Raw genomic sequence first — 27,819 nt, 5'->3', positions numbered from 1 at the left:
ATCCCTAACATCCGTAATCCCTAATATTGGGTATTAATGTTATAAATATGAAAGTAACTTTGTCTGTTACCTCTTCACGCCTAAACCGCTGAACCGATTAAAGATTAAATTCAGCACGGAACTAATTTGAGGCCCTGAGAAGGATACAGGATAGTTTTTATCAATCATCATCACCATTTCACGTAGAAAAAGTCACGGGCAGAAGCTAGTATTCACAAAGGCAAATGTAACTTTCTATTTCTATGTTTCTGTCTATTTGAATGTTTCCTTTTCATGCATAGGTAAACTACCGAACTGATTAAGGTAGATAAAGTTTGGTATGGCGTTTGATTGAGTCCCCGGGAAGGACATAAGGGTAGTTTTTACCCAGAATACCGTAATTCTACGCAGACAAAGTCGCAAGCAAAAGGTAGTAGGTATTAATGATTCACATCCTAGGTATATTGTCAACTATCTCCAACCGCCATATCGGAATGTCCGCAGCCATTTTAAGTGACTTACTCGTAAGTCGGAGTTTAACAAACATCACCTCTAACCTCAATAAAGGTTTTGTTTGCCATACCGCGCACGGTGACGTGCCGTTGACGTCGGCCTGATGAACTTGATCTCATAATAGCTATTATCGTGTTTCGTTTGCTGACTAAACTAGTGGCTCTGTGAGCTGTAGACCTCGCGAGCAGAGCTTTAAATAGCATGGTGCTAAGAGTTTTAAATATAGTAAATTAAAAAAAAAACAATACGAAATGTATGTGTAAAAAAATACAAAAAGTTATAATAATATCCCAGCATACAATTACTGGGGATCGAACCCAGACCCTCTGTGCAAACAGAAAAAGCGAACGTTTACAAACTGAGCCAAATAGTTCTTAGATGGGTTGACGAAATTTAGCTACTCCTTCTCAAATTAAAATTAGTTAAAATTAAATATCTCCATACCTTCGAAACCAGCGAAATAAATTTTCTGAATTTTTGGCCATTTAATCTATAAACATATCTCAAAAAGAAAACACTCGTATGGTACCGATACCACTATTTGTTTAGGCGCGAGCTATCACAACTCCGCCATTAAAAAAAAAATCAAAAAACCGGACGGACAAAAAAATTTTATTTAGACATAGAATCCAGTCACAAAATTTCACGAGATTCGGTTAAGAATTACGACCTGTAGAGGAGAACATCCGGACATACGAAAGCAAAATGCTCCAGTCGAAACGTAGACCTTCGCTACGCTCCGGTCAATTATAGACAGGCTACAATGTCAGTCAATTCAGCAGTTTCACTGATTGGTAAAAATTGAATAAACAGTTTACCTAATTATTAAGTAATTTAGTATTTCTTTTACCGCAAACCGAATAGATCGCACCCAAAGTTTATAATAATAATTATGGGTTCATAGTTCATGAGTAACTATCGCGGTAACCGAAGACAAAATTATGGTTTATTTATGAGAAATAATTAAAAATATCAGAGGTAAAACACGTGTAGTTATAGGTAGTATAAAAATAGTATGATATACAACTGATTGATGCAAGTAGCGGCAAGTATTTAGCAAGTATAAGGGCCGGTACCTACAGACGGACCGCAACTTGTATCGGCCCTAAAGCATAGCAATGTGTTTGTGTGGTGAGATCGCGATCACCGTCAAACGCTTTTTGAAGCGGAATCTGTGCATGGTTGATGACAAGTTTTTTAATGTTTCCTAGATTCCCGAAAACAGAAAGTCGAGAAATTCAGTAAAATGTATGGAATAGTTCACAAAAAGTAAAGAAAGTTATTAAGAGGTTTCCAAAATTCTTGCATGAGAAACACTTCGCAATTTAGAAAACTTTCGAGTAGTAAATCAGTGCCATCATCGGCATATCACTTGAAAGTACTTAGCTAACTTAAAAGCCAATATATTAGGACAAAGCTTTGTCGCCCCTATCACATGCTAATATAGTTAGCGATGGGAGCAAGTTCACACGAAGTAAAGTATAAATGTAATCAAACGCCCACGGGTGAGTACCCGCGGGTGTCTCCAGCTAAAACAATGAAGTTAGCCACAGGATTGAATAGCGCAAATTTAAACATTTCAACATTTTACCGTGATTAAAATTAACGAAATGAGTGTTAAAGTCTCTTGAACAGTTTGCAAAATGGTTAACTAGTTAAGTTAAATTAATTAATTTAGAATATAATGACACCATTAAAAGCTATCCTTTTAAACTAAAAATATTTTTTTAATTCCATATTAGATTAAATTCTTTTATTTATTATTAGTTTAGTAATTTTGTTAAATGCTTACCTATCGTGTCTGGGTTAAATGTTTACCTAGCGACACAACACAAATAGACATGAGCAAACCTCGCCTTAAGGAAGTTAACAAGTATACAAAATTACAAATAGCAAAAAAATTGTTTCGTAACCAGATTTTCCTCCGTGAATATGCATGCGGTTAAATGAAAGCGTTCGTTAGGGCGAAAAATATGATATTTTAGGCTTGAAAATGTCAAAAGTATTATATTACCGTATTCGTGGTTTCCATCCATAACTGCTCGTTAAGGCTTTTCAAATTTTAAATTGAAGTTAAATCAGCTTCTAATAATTTTAACCGTATTATTTTGTCATTGATTGTAAAACTGGTTTATTAAAGTTTTTATATTTATATCAGCCATAACGAAAACTGTACGTTGGTATGGTTTTCGAATTTAAACTGCCGTGAGTCGTACCAACACTAAGCCAATTATACAGTTTAACACACGTATTTTAGTCATTCGCGCGATATATTTCGGAGAGCCTAGGTCTCCATTTTCAAGGACTAACAGTGCATGAGTAGCCGTTCACGATACTACGATAGGTACGACACGGCAAGACACGGCGGATACGATACGGCTAGTCAGGTTCAGACATACGCTCTCCGTAAAATATCACGCGAGTGGCTAAAATACGGTAGTTAAACCGTATAATTTGCTTAGTGGTATAGTTTGTCTAAATGTTTGCCTGTCTATACTTTAGCTCTCAACAACCCTGTACAAGCAAGAATTCGAACCGACGACTAATTTCACTCGTCTAAATCATTCGAATACCGCCGTACAGTTTCATCAAAAAACATAGATCTATTCTGTAGATACCCGTACTGTCCGTATTTGAACTAGTTCAAGTATTGTATCAATGTTTACAATAGGTAAGTGCCTAGCCACTTGAATAAAAATAAATATATTGGCGAAACATTATATTTAAAGCTCTCAAAACCCCACTTTGTAATTAAAGCATTAAAATATAATTTTGATTGCTAATAAATACCACCTGCACAAATACTTTTAAATAAGTATTGCAAAAAACGTAGCATACTCCGTATGACCAAATTTACAAACATATTATACAAATATTTGTTGACAAAATGATGGCATTCACTGATTTTAGCGAAATGATGGAATAAAATGACGTAAGCTCTTATCAATAAAACCAACAAGACGAGTCATCACTATCGGCAGTTTCCGTACCTCAAAAGGAAATAATCGACCAAGAGAATGTCGGGCCTACTATACAGGGTGATCAATCCAAATGGGTCAATATGGAGAAGTCAGAAACTATGGGAGATAGCGAAATCTTTTCTTAGGAACCATGGCGTCGATTTTAGATTTAATAATAATGGCATTCAAACTTATTAGTTTTGAAAGACCTACACTACTACCTGTCAGACAGACAGACAGACAGACAGACATGGCAAAACTATAAGGGTTTCTAGGTGACTACGAAACCCTAAAAACGGTACCCTTAAAGGATCACTTTGTTGTCCGTTCATACTACAATACAACTTATATCCAGAAAACAAATCTTGGTGTTGGTTTGTGTGTTGTAATAAGTACTGGTTCTGCGATTTTAAATGATACAATTTCTTGTTTATTAAACGCAGCCACGTTTCGGTTTCGCCTTTCTTTGTTTACAGCTTAAAACTAGGGTTGTAACAACACATTGTTTCGTTAAAATTATTGTTGTTTGTTTTAATTTTCTGACAGTGACAGATGTTTTTGCCATTCCCATTATTGCTGTTGTTGTTCTGTGACTGCCACAAAGTTTGTCGCTTACAAGACCCTATTTGTAACCAAAATTCTACACCAAACGGGTGATTTTGATAAATGATACATGAGGCGTTTAGATGTTCATCTTGAATTTCTTCGTTTTTGTCGGTTTTCTACCTAGTTGACCGAAGCGAAGCGAAGGTCTACGTTTTGACTCGGGCATTTTGCTTTCGTATGTCCGGATGTTCTCCTCTACAGGTCGCAATTCTTAACCGATTCTCGTGAAATTTTGTGGCCGAATTTTATGACTAAATAATTTTTTTTTGTCAATCCGGTTTTTGGAAATTTTTAAAAATGGCGGAGTCGTGATACTTGGCGCCTAAACAAATAGTCGTATCGATATCATAAGAGTTTTTTCTTTTTGAGACATGTTTACAGAATTAATAGCAAAAAATGCAGAAAAAAATTATCGCTGGTTTAGGCGGTATTTAGATATTTAGTTTTGTATTTCCGGATGTTCTCCTCTACAGGTCGCAATTCTTAACCGATTCTCATGAAATTTTGTGACCAGATTCTATGACAAAATAATTTTTTTTTGTCAATCCGGTTTTTGGAAATTTTTAAAAATGGCGGAGTCGTGATACCTGGCGCCTAAACAAATAGTCGTATCGATATCATAAGAGTTTTTTCTTTTTGATATATGTTTATAGATTAAATGGCCAAAAATTCAGAAAATTTGTATCACTGGTTTCGGCGGTATTTAGATATTTAGTTTTTACTTGAGAATGAGTAGGTAAATTTCGTCAGCTTTAGTACTCGTAAGAACTATCATGGCGCATTTTGCAAACGTTCGCTTTTTTGTTTGCATAGGGAGGTCCCTGGTTCCATCCCCAGTAATTGTATGCTGCTAAGTACATAACTTTTTGTATTTTTTTATACTTAAATTTCGTATCAATTGTTGTTTTTTATTTTATTTTTTTATTTTGAAAAAAATGAAAAAAATCGTATTTTTTATTTATCAAGCGCGGGCTAAGCGCATTCGTTTATTTTTTGCAACAGATGATGGCTTTTTGCGCTTCAAAGAAAATTTGATTCTTGAATATACGGCGCCATACCTTTGGCCTATGCTTGTCTAGATGGCGACACCATTTTATATTTAACAATTTTTACTCATATCAGTTAAAGAACATGGGTCAAAATCATATGGCGTTCTAAAAATAAAAAAAATCATTTATCCATACATATATACATTTATTGATATTTTTTTTTCATTTTCATTTTAATCCTGTATCGAAAGATGGCAGTAAATTTACTGTGACTACAAAATTTAGTATGACAATAACCCTCTACTACATATAGGGACCGTGCGCGTTGGAGGGTCTGCCATCTTGTGGCCTGAATCGGAAACATGTACATTGCCAAAACAAGTTCTACCATCTACCGTTCTTGTAGGTACGTTTCCTTATGCATAGTAGGTTCTGTCATATTGTGGGCTACATCGGAAGCATAAACGTCACATTTACGCCTCACGCCAAAAATCTGACGGCTCCTATTTTACCCCCTATAGTTCACGCACGCCCACTATAGGGACCGTGCGCGTTGGAGGGCCTGCCATCTTGTGGCCTGAATCGGAAACATATGTGCACATGTACATTGCCAAAGCAAGTGCTACCATCTACCGTTCTCGTAAGTACGTTTCCTTGTGCATAGTAGGTTCTGCCATCTCGTGGGCTACATCGGAATCATAAACTACACATCTACGCTTCGCGCCAAAGATCTGACGGCTCCTGTGCTGCCCCCTATAGTTCATGCACGTCCCCTATACACTTTATTCTCTATAGATTAGATATTTAAATTCTTACTCGAGAATAAGTAACCAAATTTCGTCAGCTCATCTAAATGCTATCATAGCGCAGTTGGAAAGACGCTTACAAGCAAGGATATGGGAATAGGTTCCCGGTTCGATCCCCAATAAATGCAATTTTTTTTATTTTTTTTTTGCACTTAAACATCGTATTGCTGATTGATCAAGCGAGCGCGAAGCGCGAGGTAAGCGTATTCGTTTGAGTTTTTGTTTGAACATTTTTTTAGCGGTTTTAGTTCAAGGGCATGGCTGTTCCAGGAGTCAATTTCCACTTACGTTTATAGCATGGGCGGTCACCATCCATAAATCGCAGGGGTTAACATTGCCTAGGGTAGTGGTCGACCTTGGGCTCAGGGAACTAGCTGTAGGTTGCTCGTACGTTGCGCTTTCCCGGGCTCAAAGTCTAACTAACAATAATGTTAGTTAGACTTTGAGCCTTTTAATTTGGATCGCCTCGCTAAAATGACCCATAATTTCCGCAAATCATTTTTTCCTCGAGGCAATTACTCCGTTCTCATTTTTTCCCAGTGGAATTTCTTCGCTTTATTTAATTTTTCGTGTACATTTTTTCATAAACTAAATTTTCCTTTTCTCAATTTATTCCCTTTTCTTTTTAATCCCAGTAGTTAAAATAACCAGTAGGTTTTTTTTTCACTAACTAAATATTCTCTATCTCCACATTTTCTCTTTTTTTTAATGCTAGTGGTAAAAATAACCAGGTTTTTTTCAAATAGGTAGGTTAGGGTTATTTTTTTTGATGACCCTATAAACGAAACTGCTCCCAGAGATAGGTAGGTTAGGGTTATTTTTTTTTGATGACCCTAAAAACGAAACTGCTCCCAGAGATAGGTAGGTTAGGGTTATTTTTTTTTGATGACCCTAAAAACGAATCTGCTCCCAGAGATAGGTATGGTTAGAGTTCTTGGCTGGCAGCGTTTGGTTTTTTACTTGTAGTTTTTTAGATTATGTTTTAATTTTAGTGTTTTTGATATTTGTTGTATGTGAAATACCTACAAGTAACAAATATAATTACTACACTATTAACATACAGTAACAAGAAAATATTATCCTAGATATTTAAAAGAACGAAAACTATAAGGAAAAGATTAATTTAAAAATATTAAAAATAGGCGATTGCGGAAGAAAACCATTGGGAAAATATGGCAACGGAGTAATTGCTACCGAGAATGAATGATTTCGGGAAATTATGGGCAACGCAAAATATGAGAACGGAGTAATTGCCTTGAAGAAAAAATGATTTTCGGAAATTATGGCCCACACTCGCACACGAAGCTTCTTAGTTGCAGTTTACAGGTTAATTCAAAGGTAATGTTGGTTTCCTAACATAGGTAGAGTTAGACCAAGAAAAGTCTGCAGAGATTTTGACACTGGCACAAATAACATTGGCACTGCGTGTGCTGTCAAAATCTCTGCAGACTTTTCTTGGTCTAACTCTATCCACTTTTCTATACAATTAGTATGGCGACTTGTATACTTAAGGGGCATCGACCGTACACTGACATCGGGATGATATTTTTATCATGTTATTTAGTAGTCATCGTGCGTCTCGCTTGCGCCAGTACATGTACGGACAAGAACGAGTGAAATGCACTATAACTAAATGACATCAGTTAGATGTCTTTCTGATATCAGTGTAAGTTTGAATTGGCCTGTTAGCCAAAAATTGTTTCGTATGTCCATATGTTCTACTCTACAGGTCGCATATCTAAACCAATTCCCGAATTTTGTAAGCAATTGATAGTTAAGTTTTTATGGTCAAATTAGATTCTCTCAATTCTTCAAAACAACGGAACCATACATTTATTCAGTTTTAAACTCTGCTCGCGAGGTCTACAGCTCACAGAGCCACTAGTCTATCAGATCTAGTCAAAAGATTAACTTTTTCAATTGCATGATTTTGGCGAACTACTTAGTTTATTTACTCAGTTTGTCTTCATTTGAAACCAGGATATCAAGGTTAGTACAGATAGTCATATACAAAAACTATGTTTTGCTCTCGAATACCATGAATGCAAACTGAACATTGCTTGCCCAGTTCCAATTTCCACGAACACCTTCTCAATTCTTCTTCTCCAAATGCAGGGTTTGTTTTTCGAACACGTTGTCAAAAGGAAAAAGCTCGTAATACGTATTATCTCTAAAGCCACCAAAGCAGCGAGGAAAGTTTTTTCATTTAACGTATAGTCGCGACAGCCCTAACTGCGGTAGCTTTAATCATATAGAGGCTTGATATCACAATGTTAAGCTGCTCATATTACGGCTTGAAGTTCGAACAAAGGGCCTACAAAAAGAGGAGTTATGCTGCATAAACGCAATACCTAGCGAGATTAATAACGTCAGTAGACTTGCTAGGATTCATACGTCTCACATCGTCAAGCTATCAAAACTAAGTGTTATACATACCTACATATATGTACAGCGCCCAGTCATGGCAGGTACGTTGCATTAATGTATACTGAGCCTAGGAGGCTAATTCAGAAATATACCTGACATTAAAACGATATCTAAATAATGTATTTTTTTTTCTTATATGCCCGTCAGTCTTGCTCGCGCTAATGCATGTACGAACAAGTCCGAGTGAAATAGCATAATAAAACGCTCTAATAGAGCGCTTACCATTGTATGGTAAGCAGTAACCATTATACCATATAAACATCTGCAAGTCCATAGGTGTCACATTCAAATTGCCGACGATATCATCTCGTGTGTGTAAGTCCTTCGCAAAAATCACAGTAGGGAATTCATTTCATAGCCGGAACTTTCGTGGAATTTAAAGGAGGTATGTGGAAAGTAAATAATGATCAGGCCACTTCAAAATGGTTACTAAACCGCTTCTTCATTTGTAAGGACATGTCACATCAGTCACTTCAGGCTGCCAACTGTAGTTATAAACGAATAAGTTTCCCAATCTCAATTTCAAAACCACAAGACAGCAGACAACACCAGTCCTCAAGACATTACTGTCCAAAACCAGCTGCGAACTTTAAACAGTTTAAACTTGGAAATTGTTTTATGACAGCATTGACACCGCACACAGCAATTCTTCTAACTCACAAATGATGGTAGGTACAGACAACGTAAAAGATATATCATGTTTACACTTTTGCACCTTACTCCCTTTTAATAAGGCGAAAAATGTAAACAAATCTTTGACGTCGACTGTACTTTAAATCATTTCAATGCGGTTTAAGTTTAGTCAGTTGCACGAACGGTGATTAAAAACAAAAAGAATCTGGGTGTCAACGTATTTTACGTCTTGGGTCTACATATAATTGTAATTGTTATGAGATGCACTACTACTATTTGTGAAGAAGTTTTTTATTCTTATTAAGGTTAAACACAATTCGATACACCTACGTATAATGGCCATTTGGCCATATTGTCAATAGTTATGCCCCTTCGTTTAATTTTTTCAAAACAAGGAAAACTATGCAATTTTTTCGCTGCTGCTATCTCTTAGGAAAGTACCCTTGTTTTAGCTGCTGGAGTAAATATTGCTGTTTGTTATGAGACTAAGGCTATTTTATGACATAACATTTAAAAAATTAAAAAATAATGGTTCTAGGTTCCCCTTCGTACATATGTATTTAATTTTTGTTTTGTCTATTTTGTATAAACTTGTTTAAAATGCGCAAGTAACATACATATTATTAAATATACATGTATACAAATAAAGATACAGCTCTGCTGAGGTGTTCCCTTAATGTTTTCCATTACTGGCACTGGCACATGGGTACTAAATCATATGTTTTAGGGTACTCCTCAACTAATACGAACCTTGGGCGCTGCAAAAGCTTCTGCTCCTCAGCGACCGGTAGCGCGGCCTCGACGCGCGCGCCCAGGTCACGGTCTATGAGATACAAGATCTTCAGCCATCTCATCTGCACTTCTTCAACCGCGTTTACCATCACGCTGGCTAAGTTTGCTGCCATCCTGTTCCTCTTACCCTCCGTGTTAACGTACGTGTTATAGAAATAAGAAGACTCTCCAAGATCTATCGACTGTCTGAACTTAACCGATAGCGCCTCTTTAGGATTCGCTACGTCCACATACGGAACTGGGCCGTTGAACGAGTTCTGATAGTAATTCGGCACATCTTTCATATAGTTAGCAGTGGCGGTACGCCGTCTCGGTTGTAAGTCTTCCTATACTTCGGCTGATTGACTTCAATATTATTATGATTGATGCCTAATCGGTAAGCTTCAGCATCTCGGTAGGAGAATCTTCGCGCTTTAAAAACTTCGTCAACCGGACCTGGTATTCCGGGCACCACATTTCCGGGATTGAAGGCCGTTTGTTCGACATCCTTAAACTCATTCTCAGGGTTTCTGTTTAATACTAAGCGTCCAATAGTTACCGTATGGTATGTTCCATTCTTCCATAAAGCACCCATGTCGAAAGGATTGTAATTAAGCTTAGGAACGTGGGACTTGGGAATGATGTCCATATCTAGTCTCCAAGAGGGGTAGTTTCCTGCGGCTATTGCATCGTAAAGGTCTCTGGTGGAGTAGTCCGGGTCATTAGCTCTAAGAGCACCGGTAGCTCGATCGCTGAGTAGCTCCAGACCTTGTTCAGTTACGAAATTGAACCTCACAAAGTAGCTGTCGCCATGTTTGTTGACGATCTCGTATGCGTGAATAAGGAATGAGTTCATATGTCTGTAGCCATTAAAGATACCATAATCAGAGAACAACCACAATATCGTGTGGATAGTTTCAGGCGTAAGAGTGACGTGGTCCAAGCGAGATGTATCATCGATAATCGTGTGTCTTAGGGTTCCTGTGGAAAGTATGTATCAACGAACTGAATTCATGTGGAGAATTATAGAGGAAAACTGGGAACGACAAGCTGAGAAAGTCTAAATTGCCCTCGTTTGTGTAGAATTTGGTAACTAATGCTCCCGTCTCTCTAACCACATCTACTCCTCCACGACCTTGGATTTGGTAGGAGAATCGGACGACAACGGGGGTTCTCTTTCCAATGCCATTGAAGACATCAGCTTTGGTGTATTTGGAGACGTCGTTAGTAACTTCGAAGTAGCCGAAAGCGCCCGCGGCCCGCGCGTCACCGACCGCTCCGGGATGCGCTCATGTTCGGAGGCAGACTGCAGGTCCCAGAAATGCTGATTGTTGAAGAAATCTGTGTTGAGGGTAACTGTCTCTCGCACCTCCACCGGTTTGCCAGCCGAATTTGTCAGCACTCCAATAGGTTTCTGCAACGGATATACACTTTAGAGGATGCGGCCCATAGAATCTTGGAAATAACGTATCCGAACTAGACCGTATTTTGTCTCAAAGAGATTTAGATTATTTCTCATGCTTTACATACCCATAACTATTAAAAATTTTATTGCATTTGTTAATACTAATATTCTACATGTCGATGCGCAGGCAATATTATTAGTTAATCTTATACCTACCTTTCAACGAGCAATTCTTGTATATATTTTTATATAGATATACAAGAAACGACTCACGGGGATTCGGAAACGGCTCTAACGATTTCGATGAAATTTGCTATATGGGGGCGAATAATCGATCTAACTAGGTCTAGATGCATTTTGACGTTTTTTGGGGGTCTATTATAAACCATCAATATACCGTTGAATGCACGTTGAATGTCGTTTGAACTTTTTCGTCTTTCTTTTTGCTAACGGCGTGAAAGGGACAGAGAGAATAGAATCCAAGTATTTCGAGCTTGTATTAGGCCCCGCATGTTGAAATGACATTAGAATATAAAGGTCACTTGAATGTCATTTTGTCTCACTGTTTTTAAGCAGCAAAGTACCCTTGTTCGAGCTGGCGAGGTGAAAAAACGCTTTCCCCATTTTCTGCACTGGACGTTAACATTACAGAGTAGGAATTGTTAAAGAGGCTACAAAGTGACCAATAGATGGACGTGATGGGAATGAATGAATGAATGATTACCATAAAATAAATGATCTAAATAGCACTTTACACATTGGCAACTAAATAGCACTTTAACATACACATGTCGAACAGATCTTTTCCAACTATATGACGCTGCAATGGATAGTTAATAAACACATCCAACTAAACTAAAAGTCAACTAAATGAAGTGCCGTATTTAACGTGTTATATTCAAAATTATCCAAATCTCCAAATATTAAAACAAATAGTGAAGTGGTGCAAATGCTAACAACGATATCGGTAACAAGTGTAACAACAGTATATTATAATAACATAGTATGTGCTTGATAGATCAGATGACGACGTCATTGCAAAGAAAAAAAAAGTAAGGAATATCCATTGCTGAGTATAATTTATGAAAAATTTGTACTAGTTCGCCCTACTGCTCAAGAAATCGATGCAAATTATATTATGTCTGCTATACAATGCTTACCGGGTGTGTTATTTTGAACTCCTGCATCTGCCTTTGGACAGCGTCTAAGGAGACGTTAAGGTAGTGAATTCCATATGCATTATTTGCAATGGCAAGGCAGACTAACAGCTCGTTCACACAGGGTCTCCGTTTTACTGTTCCGTTTTATCGTATACGTTTTTTTTTTATTGATGGCGTATGGAGTTGTATGAGCGACTTCACATATGACACAGTATTCAGTATACAGTAAAAAATGTCGGTCCGTTAAATTATGACATTCCGTTTTGTCATCGAAATACTGGATGAACGGAATACGTATCCGTCATGTATCCGTACGTTTTTACTGGATATAAACTGTGTGTGGGGTGCGGGGCGGGGGGAGCTCTTTTGTTAAATATATTGTTGTTGTTGGTGTTGTTGTTTGTGCTGTTGTTGGTGCTGTAGTTTTTGTGTAGTACTTGGTTTTCCAGAGGGAAAAGGAAATGAAGTTGTACTTTTGCTAGAAAGAAAAGATCCGCATGCGAGCACTTCATTCCCGCAGCTCGGCCTTCGGCCTCGCATTTTTTTTTCAAAATGACCGACTCGTTTTTTTAAATTTTTTCAAGATAGCGCGCTGAAATTGTGGTCACGGAATCTCGGAGCCCCCTAGATCCCTAGGGGAAAAATTTTTTTAGAAAAATTCTACAATTGTGGGAAAACTGGCCACTTTTATTTTGTATGGCAACTTTTAAACGGTGCTATCATACAAAACAAACTGCATTAAAAAAAAACAAATCCAAAATGGCGGCGGACACGGGCCAAACTCAAATTTCCAAGTAGATTAAGCGAGCCCGAAGGGCGAGCATCAGCCTGGGAGGCCGAAGGACGACCCCGCGGAGGGCCGTTAGGCCCGGAGCTTCATCCCGAATGTCCAAGCGTGCCCCGCCCCCAGTAATTTTGGGCAAGGCCGAAGGCCGAGCTGCGGAAATGACGAACAAAGCAAAATCCTATACAAAAACTGTGTTAAGCGAGCCCGGACGGAGACTACATATGTGTGAACGGGCTCTCAGTTAATGCCGGATACGTTGAACGTTATACGGTGCCTATGTGTGAACAAAGCATAATTTTTTGTCGTATCCGTTAAAACGGGTACCGTAAATACGGAGACTCTGTGTGAACGGGCTGTAACGCAACTGGCCACTGCATGGCTCCAGATGATAGCGTGCGAAATACGGAATCTCTATATGTATTACTGGTTCTAATAATTGACTATATCCTTGCTCATTTATACGAAGGATAAACGTAATTTAGAAAATTAGCCTTGTGGAAATAAATAATTAACCTTTATTTTGTTTGTATGAATCTAATACAAATGTTATTTGCTGATTAATAACGAGGTACACACTTAATAATGTTTTGCACTAGCGGAAATGGGTGAGCGCGAATCAATACAATTCCAACATAATATCAGTAGGTACGTTTAGTTTAATTCCGTTCGTGTTAATTGTCAGTATTACTATAATTGTATGTTTATTTGTGAATAAAACAATTAATAATTGCACTGCGCATACATTTCAATAATGAGTACAAAGTGTTATTGGGGCTGCCTCAGTTTTCTAGTGCTTCAAGGATGTTTGCGGAAGCACGTATGGATAATTTCTATGCATGAATGTCAAAACGAGTAGCTTCCCGGATGCACCGACTTAGAGACAGCTCCAACAGTTATTTAGCCGAAACTTGCATGATTAATTTTATAATATTTTTTCACCTCAGCAGCTCGTACAAGGTTACTCCTCTGCTTAAAAACAGTGCGAAATTCTATTCTGCTCGCTGCGTGAGATAAAATGGCATTTACAATAAAATATCACTGCAACGTACGATTTTAAAGTAAATATATTTTAACAAAATTTTTCAAAAGGAAGGAAAAGGCTTCAGCAGGTTCACCTGTCATTGGTGGCTGACAGTCTACTGGTTTTCACATCGTCCTGTCAGTAGTGGGCCGCCATTCTACTGCTAACTCCACTTGAACGGATAAACCAATATACCAATACCTCGCGAGATTAAGAACATAATTAGACTTACTAGGTTTCATACGCATGACAACGCTTTTAATATCTCGGCAACAGGGCTTAAAGAGTTATTCTTAAGACTAATCACGAACTTATGTAATACAAATACAAATACAAAATTCTTTTTTTCATAAAAAACTGTACATATAATTTGAGGGATGGTGTCTCCCGGTAAGCAATATATGCCTGTGTTGGGAGGCACCGCTCTTCCGTTATTATTGAAATCTAACTAATACTAAGCTACACTATTTACAAGTCATAAAACATTTACTACGTATACTATTTACAAATAATAATAATAATTACAAGATAATAAGAGTAATGACAAGATTTAGAGAAAATAAATATTTGGGTGAAATTAATTTTATAAATCCCCCAATGGCATATTAATTCGCTAGATTAGAGATAAAAAGTTTGCAGTAACTTTTAATATCCAACACGAGAAATGAGGAGTGTTCTTTGTTTTCGTTTCTTTTTATTATTTCATCAGTGGGTGGCACGATGCCAACGATGTTAAAGTCATACCATGACACGGACACTTAGCTAGTTATTCAATTGCCGGCGGGTTTCATTGCGTTTTGCTGGTGTATTGTACCTACTTATTGTGCAGGGAAGATGAGGTTTTTTGAAGTTATAGGTCTTCATATATCCTCAAGAGGCTTGACGGATTAAAAAGTAGGTAGATATATAACCCACACGTCAAAAATCGATGTTATTAGTCGCCAAAGAGAGATATGCGGGCGCACAAAGGAAACGCAGATAAAGCGTTATTATTAAATAGGGCTCGACAAAAAAAGACTACTGTGTATGTAATTCATTAAAGGGTTCTCTCAAAGGAGTATTTATAGTAGTTATGGGGCTCAGTTAAAGGGATCAGCAATGTGAAAGTAGCAATCCTCAGGGGTCGTACTAATACAACGCGACTACGCGATTATCGACTCACGCGAGTCGCGCGAATGTCAATTAGGACACCTATTCCAGTTCAATATGATTGATCGGGCGTTTGCACAAGTAGAATTCGCGCAAACTTGCGATAATCGTGACGACCCCTCACGACTCGGCGTACAATCAAACGAGCCGCATGTTCATTTGTACACGAAGGTGGCATAAAAAGGGTTAGGTTCATCCCACACTGTCACCTCGTCTAACCCAAAAGTTTTAGATTGCCTGCCAATGTACGAACTTACTCCACTCACTTTCAGCTAGATTTAACTTCGATACAACAGCAATTAATTCTAATGGAATTGAGTATGAAACCGCACAAAGCAATTTGAATTTGATTACTGCACTGAACTTTGGGCACTTTGTACAGTGCTTTAACTTTCAATTACATTACTGACGCGGCAACTATGTTGTCGCGTCAGCTAGCGTCTAGTGATAAAACGCTGCGTACCGGAAACACGCTGATGAAGTTAAAATTTTCTTAATTTTTCTAAAAGTTTACAGGAAGTATAATAGAGAGGCATGTCATGGTAGACAAACGTAGTGACATTAGATGAAAATGTACTCTGCGATTACTTAAATGATCACCTGGAATTCATTATTTTTTAATTCCTGGTTATTTCTACTGGATATAATTTAGCTTCTAACTACAGCGTGGCCCAAATATACCAAGATACGGAGTTTTTAGGATATGTTTTCTTACTTACACATCTTTTGCAAAATTTCATTAAAAATTTAAACTACACTCACTTAACTAAAATAAAATATGTTCAAATTATCAACAATACGACGCAGTAAAAAAAACTGAATGTAGTCTATGTCACGTGATTTTAGTCACTGCCTGGGCGAGGTACCTAATCCCGGGAGATCCAATCAAATACATAATCTTTAATGAAAAGAAAAACGATGTCACAGACCAGTTTGAAATTTATACCATTTAAATTATTGACAAACATACCTATTGCATACGTTTAATAACAGTTACAGTTAGCCCCAAGACGTAAAATATTTCCATGGAGGAATTCCATTCTGGTCTTCATGAGCAGTTGCATTTTACCAAATAAGTACCACTGCTGAAATGCAAATGCTTGGTTTTAAGATACAAAAAAATCGCTGTAACAGTTGAGGAGTTTTGTCTTCCGGCTTTCTTTCGCTTTACAATTAATTTTTTTAATCGACTAGGTATTTCAAAAATCAATTTCTTCTACAATTCCCTCAGTCAATGTAAGGCTAAGTCCGCCCGAGGCAATAAGGACTTCCATTTTATCGTCAATAATAAAACAAATCCGATAGGCTGCGTCAATACGCGTTGCAAGGATCGAAGGATCCGTTTGGAAGATCCAAGAGATCCGTATTAGAGTGGTTTATTTACTGCGAGGGGCTATAAAGAGTTGGCGAGAGATTAATGTGATTTTAGGGCCGTAAACAGATTTTGGCTGGCTTTAATACAATAGTAATTGGGCAGTCTTGCGGATTAGTTTTGCTACAATAGCTTTATTATTGCTTAGCTGAGGTATAAATAAGACTACGATATAGGTATGATAAAATTTTCACTCAATCAGAAACCAAAAATTGGATCAATTTCAACTTGCAAGATACTATTATATAACAGAGACAAACACCAGAACAGTTGGGAACAGATAAATGCTTTAGACAAGGTTTACCTAGAAAACTTCTCGTGGTATTGGTAGTCACAATTAGCGTGACATGGTAAGGAAATCGGCACCCGTCTACACATGATATGTTTCTCGCGTAGACGCAAAGTTTTTTTTTATTCAGCCCCAAAAGAAAAATGGGATTGAAAATTCGGACTAACTCACGGGTGAGGGCTTGTAAACGTGTATAATATTATTTTGAGCGCCCATTTTGCCTAATGACTGTACGTACAATAAATGGAAAATGAGAAACGAATCATTTGAACTGTTAAAATAAACGAGGCTCATTTAAATCTCAACCGAATATAATAGTTCACATGTTACAGCTTATTTTCAATTCACGCAGGACATTTATGTTGTAAGGGATCCTTTCAGTAAAGAACCGAGGGTTCTATTCCCTTAAGGGACTGACTACAATCGGAGTCACAGGGCCTGAAAGGTTATAATAAAATTGATGTTGATTCCATTCTGGGAAGGGTTAGGCAATAAAAATGAGATTTTTATGTGACATCCGGAATGTTTTACAATCTTAACTCAGTTTACGATTTGGAAAGTTAACTATCGGGTTTCAACTTCTATTCGGAGATTTGAAAAAGCAAAAAAAAACGATATTCTACGAGGCGTGCTCGTCACTGTCATCTCACTCAGTCCAATAAAAATATCTTAATCCTATATATTTAAAGCTCCTAAGTTTTGACAGTTATAAATCCTTACGGAGCGAATTTTATTAAGGAATCGTTTTAGTTCGCACAAAACAAGCAAGTTAAGAACCTTCTTTTAATAAGGGTCTCAAGTCTTCTGACTTCGCTAAGCTTGCAAAGGGCCGATAAAAAACACTCAAAGTAAATTTTGGAAGTTATATTCAATTAAAAAGACATCCTGATAAAATTGTGCTTCCTCGGAACTTAAAAGTTAGAACTGCGACACCACACAGAAACGAACGGCTATCAAAGTCGGTTTAGGTTAGGTTAGAACTGTGACCCCACACAGAAATGAACGGCTATCAGAGTCGGTTTAGGTTAGGTTAGAACTGTGACCCCACACAGAAATGAACGGCTATCAAAGTCGGTTTAGGTTAGGTTAGAACTGTGACCCCACACAGGAATGAACGGCTATCAAAGTCGGTTTAGGTTAGGTTAGAACTGTGACCCCACACAGAAATGAACGGCTATCAGAGTCGGTTTAGGTTAGGTTAGAACTGTGACCCCACACAGAAATGAACGGCTATCAGAGTCGGTTTAGGTTAGGTTAGAACTGTGACCCCACACAGAAATGAACGGCTATCAAAGTCGGTTTAGGTTAGGTTAGAACTGTGACCCCACACAGGAATGAACGGCTATCAAAGTCGGTTTAGGTTAGGTTAGAACTGTGACCCCACACAGAAATGAACGGCTATCAAAGTCGGTTTAGGTTAGGTTAGAACTGTGACCCCACACAGAAATGAACGGCTATCAAAGTCGGTTTAGGTTAGGTTAGAACTGTGACCCCACACAGAAATGAACGGCTATCAAAGTCGGTTTAGGTTAGGTTAGAACTGTGACCCCACACAGAAATGAACGGCTATCAGAGTCGGTTTAGGTTAGGTTAGAACTGTGACCCCACACAGAAATGAACGGCTATCAAAGTCGGTTTAGGTTAGGTTAGAACTGTGACCCCACACAGGAATGAACGGCTATCAAAGTCGGTTTAGGTTAGGTTAGAACTGTGACCCCACACAGAAATGAACGGCTATCAAAGTCGGTTTAAGTTAGGTTAGAACTGTGACCCCACACAGAAATGAACGGCTATCAAAGTCGGTTTAGGTTAGGTTAGAACTGTGACCCCACACAGAAATGAACGGCTATCAAAGTCGGTTTAGGTTAGGTTAGAACTGCGACCCCACACAGAAATGAACGGCTATCAAAGTCGGTTTAGGTTAGGTTAGAACTGCGACACCACACAGAAATGAACGGCTATCAAAGTCGGTTTAGGTTAGGTTAGAACTGCGACCCCACACAGAAATGAACGGCTATCAAAGTCGGTTTAGGTTAGGTTAGAACTGCGACACCACACAGAAATGAACGGCTATCAAAGTCGGTTTAGGTTAGGTTAGAACTGCGACCCCACACAGAAATGAACGGCTATCAAAGTCGGTTTAGGTTAGGTTAGAACTGTGACCCCACACAGAAATGAACGGCTATCAAAGTCGGTTTAGGTTAGGTTAGAACTGCGACCCCACACAGAAATGAACGGCTATCAAAGTCGGTTTAGGTTAGGTTAGAACTGCGACACCACACAGAAATGAACGGCTATCAAAGTCGGTTTAGGTTAGGTTAGAACTGCGACCCCACACAGAAATGAACGGCTATCAAAGTCGGTTTAGGTTAGGTTAGAACTGCGACACCACACAGAAATGAACGGCTATCAAAGTCGGTTTAGGTTAGGTTAGAACTGCGACCCCACACAGAAACGAACGGCTTTCAAAGTAGGTTCGTTTTTGAGTTACATATGGAGCTTTTATTTACTTTCAGTAATTTCAATAATTAAATAAGAAATAACTTTGAAAGAACTTTGTTTGTGTAGCAACATTCGTGCGTAACCTGTATAGCAATTTTTGTATTTTCACCAACCATTTGCATTGAAAAAAGTGCCATTTGATAAGTGGGACTGCTGATAATGACTAGAACGGAACTTAATTTACGACGCGTAAAGATTTGGAGATCATTTTAAGTTAGGTAATACAAATGATAGTAGCACATTTCATAGCTTAGCAGTTCGCATTAAGAATGACGTGGCAAATAGTGCGAAATAAATGCGACAAAACTATGACTAACGACTTCGTAAGGTGAAATAAAGTCGTGCGACTTTTATGCCAACTTTGCAAGTTTGCATGCGTGAGAAACAGTCGTGAAAATGCGAGGATCGATTTATCCATAACGACACGTGATGGTGAAATGTCACTTTTATATTTTTGTGCGTGTAAGCTGAAACCTGATTGACGTCTCTTGGGAGTCAGTCAACAAATTGCGAAGTGCTTGCTATCGCTAAAGTATTCGGATGTTGATACGCAAACTTCAAGATTTTTGAAAGGGTGCGCGGCGTGATCTGTACAAATTGGCTAAAGTAACTTTAACTTTTGTTGAACGATTTATCTAACTTTGGAAGTAGATATTTATCAAACAAAATACCTTGTTGTTGCTACAGAAATGATTGTGTAATTTAAATTGTCCACCCGATTACATCAATAATTTTTTTAAGGTAGGAATTTTCTTGTAAAATATTTTTGAACCAATTTATATGTATAGGTATTGATTGTATAATGACGAGATAAGTATCTAGACAAACCTATACTGTCTCAACGAAACTTATGTATTTAGTTTAGATAACATATATTGTTGTTATAATTACCTGAATAAATAAATAAAGTGTTTAAAGATCTACAATATGAATGCATGTTTGTGTGTCTATTCATTTGGCACGTTTTGTATTTCAAATAGGTACAATGAACGTTTATCACGTATTGTGTGAATGTACAAGTAAGTATTACGCTGTAATATTTTTTAATCAATTTATTTAACCAATTTGCAGTCGAAACTCTGGAACCGTGGTGCCCAGGCGCTCACAAATGAATCCGGTAGATCTCTACAAAAAATTTCGAGGTTTCCGGGGACAGTAGGGCTGGCTCGTTCCTCGCCTAGCGGATCGGCATAGCCATCCAAAGGGGGAACACAGCCAGCCTTATGGGAACCCTTCCACAGGCATCCAGCTTATGGGTGATAAATATGTAAATACATATTGGGTTAGGTCACCATGTTGTTTTATACACCGTGTTTTTTTTGATTTCCGTTAATTTCAAGGGTGCATTCCTGAGCTTAAATCAAGTAACTTTCTCAAAGACACCGATATTCTAATTAACTTCATTTCGGAGATAATCAATATTTTTTTCCTATAAGGCCTCTACAAGCGTGTACACTTGCCTTAGGGCCGGTTTACATATTGATTAGTGTTTAGAATGAGTTCATATATTTGCTACTAAACTTAAGTACAGTCTCGGTCGATCGATGTTCGAAATGACATTGATATGTTACAGATTTCAATTATTTGGTTGTGTTAAATGTAATGCCCGTGTTACAACAACGCTACATGCTACATTTAATTACTTTTTAAACTTAAATATTTTTTTAAGAAAAGCAAAGAAATATATATTTTTTTTAAATTAACTATGCCATTTAGTTCTCTTAAACGTACTTAACCATACCCCGAAGTTAACGGAATTCAATAAAAACACGGTGTATATTTATTAGGTATTAGTTTTAGTTTTGTAGGTACCTACCTAGTTTTAATGTTTATGGTTTAAAATAAAGTATATTAAATTAATTGAACTAACTTGAAATTTTACTTGTAACGATCATTTTCTCTTTTCGACTTCAAACTTGCATGTTTAAAAAACTTGGATTTCTATAAAATTCAACTAACTTAATAGAAAAGTTGCTACAGTCATCAATATTGTTGTAAAAACGTCAGAAAGTTACTTTTACACTATTCCGTCCTATATAAGTCAACACTATTCATACTGACAAATAACGGGTTTGTATGGTAACGCATTTAAAAATAAATATCTGGGAGACCGAGCTTTTCTCGGAAAATATATAAACACTCAAAAATGCGCGTTTTCCCAGAGATAAGACCTAGCATAATCGAATTATCGCCCCCAAAACCCCATATAGCAAATTTAAACGAATTCGTTAGAGCCGTTTCCGAGACCCCCGAAATATATATATAAATAAATACACAAGAATTGCTCGTTTAAAGGTATTAGATAGATTAAAGAACGTACTTGTAAAATTTGTTGATAAATTCTACATACGCCGTTATCATTATTTAACACTGACAAAATCAATCGAGAGAACGAGATACCTATTTAAATACCACTTAGTTTAATCTAAATAAATAATGTTATATGTTATAATAGTAAGAAATCCAAACAATACAACAACTATGTTTACATACAAGTCAGCAAAACGATTGCCAGCGCAAATACGCTGATTGAGTACTTTAGAGAACGTGTCAAAATACTCCCAGCGAGTAACTTTCTCAACGGCGTAACATATAAATCACCTGGAACTTATACTTTATCTGTTTACCGTATGGTTTAAAATGTTAGAACTCAAAATTTGGACGTATTAATATTTCAAGGGTATGATTATTGTGACGTGTGATCTAGTTAGGAGTAGACATAACATAACATATGGGTCAAACAGATCACTGTGTTATGTCTTTCCTGTAGACATACACAAGAGTTAAGGGCTATAAAGGTTAATTTTCTTATTTAACCCTTATCCACGTGAAAAGGTCCTCCTTTTATTTAGAGAACTATGATAAAATCATTGCTTACATGCCCACAAGCTGTTAACTATTGCCCACAGGAGAGAAAAATGTACTGTTCGCGCGAACACCCTAGTTTTCTCTTCTTGGGGTGAACCCTTGGTATATTGTAGTTGTCTAGATATTCTGACAGGGTAAGTAAGTGCGTTTACCTAGGTACTCTTAACACATTCACTGCCCCCGACGCACATGTGCGTCCACCGTCTTACAAGTTTGTTCCTTGGCCACGCCCCCTGGCAGGGAATGCGTTAAAACTTTTAAGGAGTTGGTCAAATTGGTTACAAAAATACTAGAGTTAGACCAAGACAAGTCTACAACACTTTTGATAGCACAGCGCAGTGCAAGTGTTATTTTAAACGTGAAACTTCTATGAAATTATGATGTATAATTAATAACTCTTGCACTGCGTATGCTATCAAAATCGTTGCAGACTTTTCTTGGTCTAACTCTAACTCTATCTGCAATAGTATAGAGTCGAGTGAAGATATTTTATTGAGTACACATTGCCAGTGCGAATATGTAGGCGTCAGATGAGTGCGCTCCCAATATGGTAAAGTGAATAGAAGCATTAATGTGACCGTATTTGAGCCCACTATCTGTTATTAAAATACTTAAAACTTGTATGTTACGCGTTAACCCTCAAACGTACATTCCCAAACTTGTGAAGACTAAATAACTATGAAAGATACCTAATCGATGTATTAGGCTCCAACATTTCAAAATTCTTCAGGCAGACTTCATGAATGCTTACATTCTTAATTACTTAGTTACGAAAATCGTTAATTTAATTGCTAGTAAGTCTAATTAATTATTTAGGCAGACTTACTAGTAATTAAATTAACTTTAAGAACGTTAAATTAACGGTAAGTCTGAAAAATTGTCTGTTTTACTTAACAATAGACAATAGGATTAGGCGTCGAGCTCTATTAGGAAGCTACGAACTATACCTATTATTTTGTTAGGTTGGACTGTGCGTACAACTCTGGTTCCTACGCTGCAGATGTACTGCAGTTTTCCTCTTAACCCCTAGTGAAAATTTTATTCGATAGTGTGACGGACGTACGCGTTTGCGTTAAGTCTCAATTTGTAGGTATGGGTTCTAGAACAACGCGCCAAGCGGGACGATTTGGAAACTCAAAATCCCATTCAAAATGAGAATTATCGCAAATGCGTACGTCACGTCGTTATCGAATGAAATTTACACTAGGGCCACTGTCAGCGATTTGTTTAAAAACGAAACATTTAATAGTTATATAATAAATAAGTTGCACTTTGCTATCAGTAATTCACATGTGAGGCAAAGTAATTAAATGCAAATTTTTAGTTGTTTTCTTATGTTTGCTGGTAGAATTGACTGATGATAAATATTTAATAACATTCATTTGAATTTGATTTGGTTTGATTTTGTTTTTAACAAGCTTTTATTAGGTCGACCTGTATGTAACTAACATGTAATGGAATCTAAGGTAACTAATTTAACCATCTTCAAAGGATCGTAGCGTCATGAAAATTGGCAGCTGTATGTAGTTCTGATGACAATACAATAATATGGTACTGTCGAACTGATCTGATGATGGAGACAGGAGGTGGCCATAGGAACTCTGTGATGAAACAACGCAACCTAATTGTGTTAGGGGTTTTTAGAATTGTCTCGATGAGTATTAGTTGTCTGTCGTATGAAAAGTACAGTCAGCGATAAAAGCTTGTACCAAAAATGTAATTTTTGCCAAAAACTTATTTACATTTAACATATGCTTCGGGTTGGTGTGGTGAAAAATTTTGTGTTTCACTCGGGGGCAAATTTTGTTTAACCCTCGTGCTTTGAAACCACACAAACAACAAATAACTATTGTTTTACAAGGGGGCGAAGTTGTTGTTTAACCGCTCGTGCTAATATTGATACCCGAGCAAGCGAAAGATTCCAAAGTTGAAAGGTTCGAAAAATGGAATCTTGAGCGTTGCGAGGGTTTCAAAGCACGAGGGTTTCAAATATGGCACTCTCCTCTTTGATAATACTATTATAGCCTATATAGGCCTATATTGATGTTACAGGCCAATGATGAGGCCTATAGGTATTTAAATACATTAATACCTACTGGTGGTGGCGCGTCACATGTTTTCATTTTAAAAGATTAGAATTCAATCCTAAAGGAATACGAGTATATGAGTCGGAACATCCGAACTTAAAACTCTGTACTTGATTTAACATTACTCGCAGTAAAACGCGCAGGCAGCAATAAATTCTAACTAAATCAATATAAAATTGAGTTTTTAACCCAACTACGAGAAGAGTTATTAACAGTCTGTGTAAAGACAGTCAAAGAATTTAATTTCCGTTGCCCATTTTGGTGAAAGAGGTGTCAAACGATTATTTTGTAGACAAAGGCTAACCTACTTTGAAAGAGAAGAAGCGTTTAGGAAAAACCGTAGTCGGCTAGAAGTTTTCAAAGCGTTTTGCTAGCTTTAGTTCTAATAAGGCTCTCGAAAGGGCCTACCGTCAACATCGAAAAATGTTATCTACCTCTATCGCTCTTGCTCTTTATTATCTGCCTCTATACATAGGTATTCGAGCGGTGTAGACGATATAAATGAAATTTTGAATTTATATTTTCGTGGTAGGAGCTCAGATTCCTAATCGGTAGATAAAGTTTATATCTTAACCTGCTGTAGAAATGGTTGTCTTTCTTTAAGGCGCCGTGAATTCAGGTACTTCCCTCACTATTCACTGAGCGTGAGTGGTACGGCTGTGCGTGTCCGGGATTGCGGATATTATTGTTTTGTATTGTTATTTTTAGTTCGTTTTAACAACAAAAAATCTATGAGTTCCATCAAAAATAAAATTGCGAATAAGCAATTATCATATTATTAGTTTTTGTGGCTGTTGTGTAAAAATAGCTATGTACTTACAATTTTTTTAATGGTGCCTTTGAGATGAGACCCGCCCAAGTAACACACAAGCAGGATAATAGAGTAAAATTATCATCTTATTCAAATTAAGATTGTATAAATTTTGTGTATAAGCGGTGGAAATTACTAAATTCGGAATAAGAAAATATGTGGGCCTAATGGGGCCTATATACCAATAAATGCTGAATAAATTTTGCATAGTACCGGTTTTGCATATTAAAGCTGAATAATACTTATTTCTTACACAGTTAGTCAGACATTATTCAGCTTAAAGCATTTGTGGTTACTAAAAGCTGCATAATAGCAGCATTAGCAGTAATTAGCTGTATATATTTTGTGTCGTGAGATTAAGAATAATGTGATAGTGGCTACTAAATGCTGAAAAGAAGCGTCGGTGAAGACTTTCAACTGTATAAAAGCGGTTGCAGTTTCTGTTTTAATGCTAGTTTTTGAATAAAGGTGGACGCTATTACTGGAAGCTGTAATGAAATCCACATATTATTTGTTATTCAGTAGCTGCATATATGGGTTAGTTATGGCTTTTATAGACATAACGTCTGAATAATAAATACTAAAACAACACTTATACTTAAGTTATAGCGATTTTAGTACACATATACTATCTTTTCTTGCTAAAAGCTGCAAAATGAACGCAATGAGCAGCGCTATTCAAACTACTGCTTAGTATCAACAAATGCGCGGTGGAGAGGGTTCCGTAGCTTTATAAGTTTATACACGGTCAACAGTGCTACTTGAGCCTGTTTGCTTTGAGCTTGAGCGTGTTTTTATTTTATTTTGAACGCATCTTGCGTATTTATTCTTTAATCTAACCATTATTTAAAAAATCGAGGTTTAGTTTTCTTAACAATTCTCTTCGATTTGTTATTTTACACAAGATGCATTGTCGTTTTAATGACGTAAAACAATTGCTAGCTACCATCGTAAACACTGTTAACTGACCATTTGCATACCTTACTGCAACGAGATAAAGTTTACCAATGGCCATTTGAGGTTGTTGCTAGTTGGCAAACAAGGTGGCAAATGCTAGTTATTGATATTGTTGCATTAAAAACTTGTAGACTCGACTGGGTATGAGAAAAATTAAATAATCACCCCCATTAAAATATAGCGAAATCGATTCTCCACAATCGATCAATCGATTTTGAACAGACTGTTTTTAGGTTTCAAGTGGGTCTACTCATACCCATCCCACACTACTCGTACTCATACCTAAATAATACTGCCCATACCAAACTATACTTGTACTCATACCCATGATACCCGCTACTAATATACCCGCACCTTCGCACCTATACCATATTCATATTCATACCATACTCGTAACCACACCATACTCATACTATACACATCTTCGTACTCACTTCGTACATCTTTGCGTATACCTTTACCTACTACATATTTGTCGGAACTGATAACGGAAAAAATAACTGTGTAGTCTGCCGTGCCCCCAGATTTATCATATTACTTAAATATTATATCGCGTTTATAATATTAGTAGGAAGTAGGATTGAATATTGCCCGTGTTACATACCTATAATGTTTCTCATCAAACTAGTGAGGATGTATGTGGTTTTTACCATTTGTGTATAGAACCCTACTATGCTTTAAGATTGCGAAAACAATTACTATTATACTGATGTTATTCAAAACTTGTTGTTCTAAAACCATTATTATCTAACATGTAGCTTAGTAACGCGAATAATGTGAATGCTTATTCAGAAATTTAGCACATAATAGCTGTGGCAGCAGCTTATATTCAGCACAGTCGGACGCCATTACGGTTGCTCATATTCTAACCTCTAAAATTAAATAGGAATTTAAAATGAACTGAAAAACCCATTTATATTCATTTATAAAACTAGTTTTATCGTAGCATAACTTGTTAAAGTACATTTTCTATCACTAAAACATCTAAACACCGCAATAAAATTACAAATTTAAAAGTGGAGTACTACATTTTCTATATTTACTTTCTAAACAGTGCATTATTTACGCGGCGCTTTAAAATTTTAAATAAAATGTATATATATATTAACAGTAAAGTCGCATGCGCAATGAAATTGATGTTATGTAAACATCAAATCAATATATGGGTAATGTCCTCCTTATTTTGTATTCACTTCAGACACTACACTTTGACACGAGTTCACAAATTAAAATGGAAGACAAATCATACACAAATAGCTGAATATATTTTCTGTAACAATGCACTTTTGAACCAAAAGCTGCATAACGTGTGACTAACTGAGTCATTCTATACAAAGCTGGATAACTTTGGTTTAAAAGCGGTATAGAAGCTTTTGACAGCCTCTATACAAGTGTTATTCAGCGATTCAATGTGTGGGCACATACTTATACAGCTATTACATTACTTTTATTCAGTAATAAGCGGCGTGGGCTAGCCCACTTTGCGCCCAAACCTTCTGTATAACGTCTGTATAAGCGCTTATACAGCTACCTTATTCAGAATACAGTACGGAATGCTCTATTATTCAAACAATATTCAGCTACTTTTGTGTTATTTGGGCGTGTTCGTGATTTTTTTTTTATCGAACGAAAGTTATTTAATCAGTTTCAAATTAATGAATTTACTAGATACATAAAGGCCTCAATATTTCTACTCACCAATATTGTGTTTTGGTAACCGTATGGTT

General features: G+C 37.0%; 1 protein-coding gene and 1 pseudogene across 1 annotated transcript in view; both read right to left on the bottom strand.

The window, feature by feature from the left end:
• Window positions 1-27,819, bottom strand: part of LOC134800553 (orexin/Hypocretin receptor type 1-like) — a 140,334-nt gene that overhangs the window by 111,518 nt on the left and 997 nt on the right. The gene's annotated exons all lie outside the window — the stretch shown is intronic.
• On the bottom strand, window positions 9,565-12,349 carry LOC134800557 (catalase-like; annotated as a pseudogene).

This window comes from Cydia splendana, chromosome 20 (genome assembly GCF_910591565.1).
Source record: "Cydia splendana chromosome 20, ilCydSple1.2, whole genome shotgun sequence".
Classification (NCBI taxonomy): Eukaryota; Metazoa; Arthropoda; class Insecta; order Lepidoptera; family Tortricidae; genus Cydia; species Cydia splendana.
Note: the sequence above shows the minus strand (reverse complement) of the source record. Positions and strands in the feature narration are given on the sequence as shown.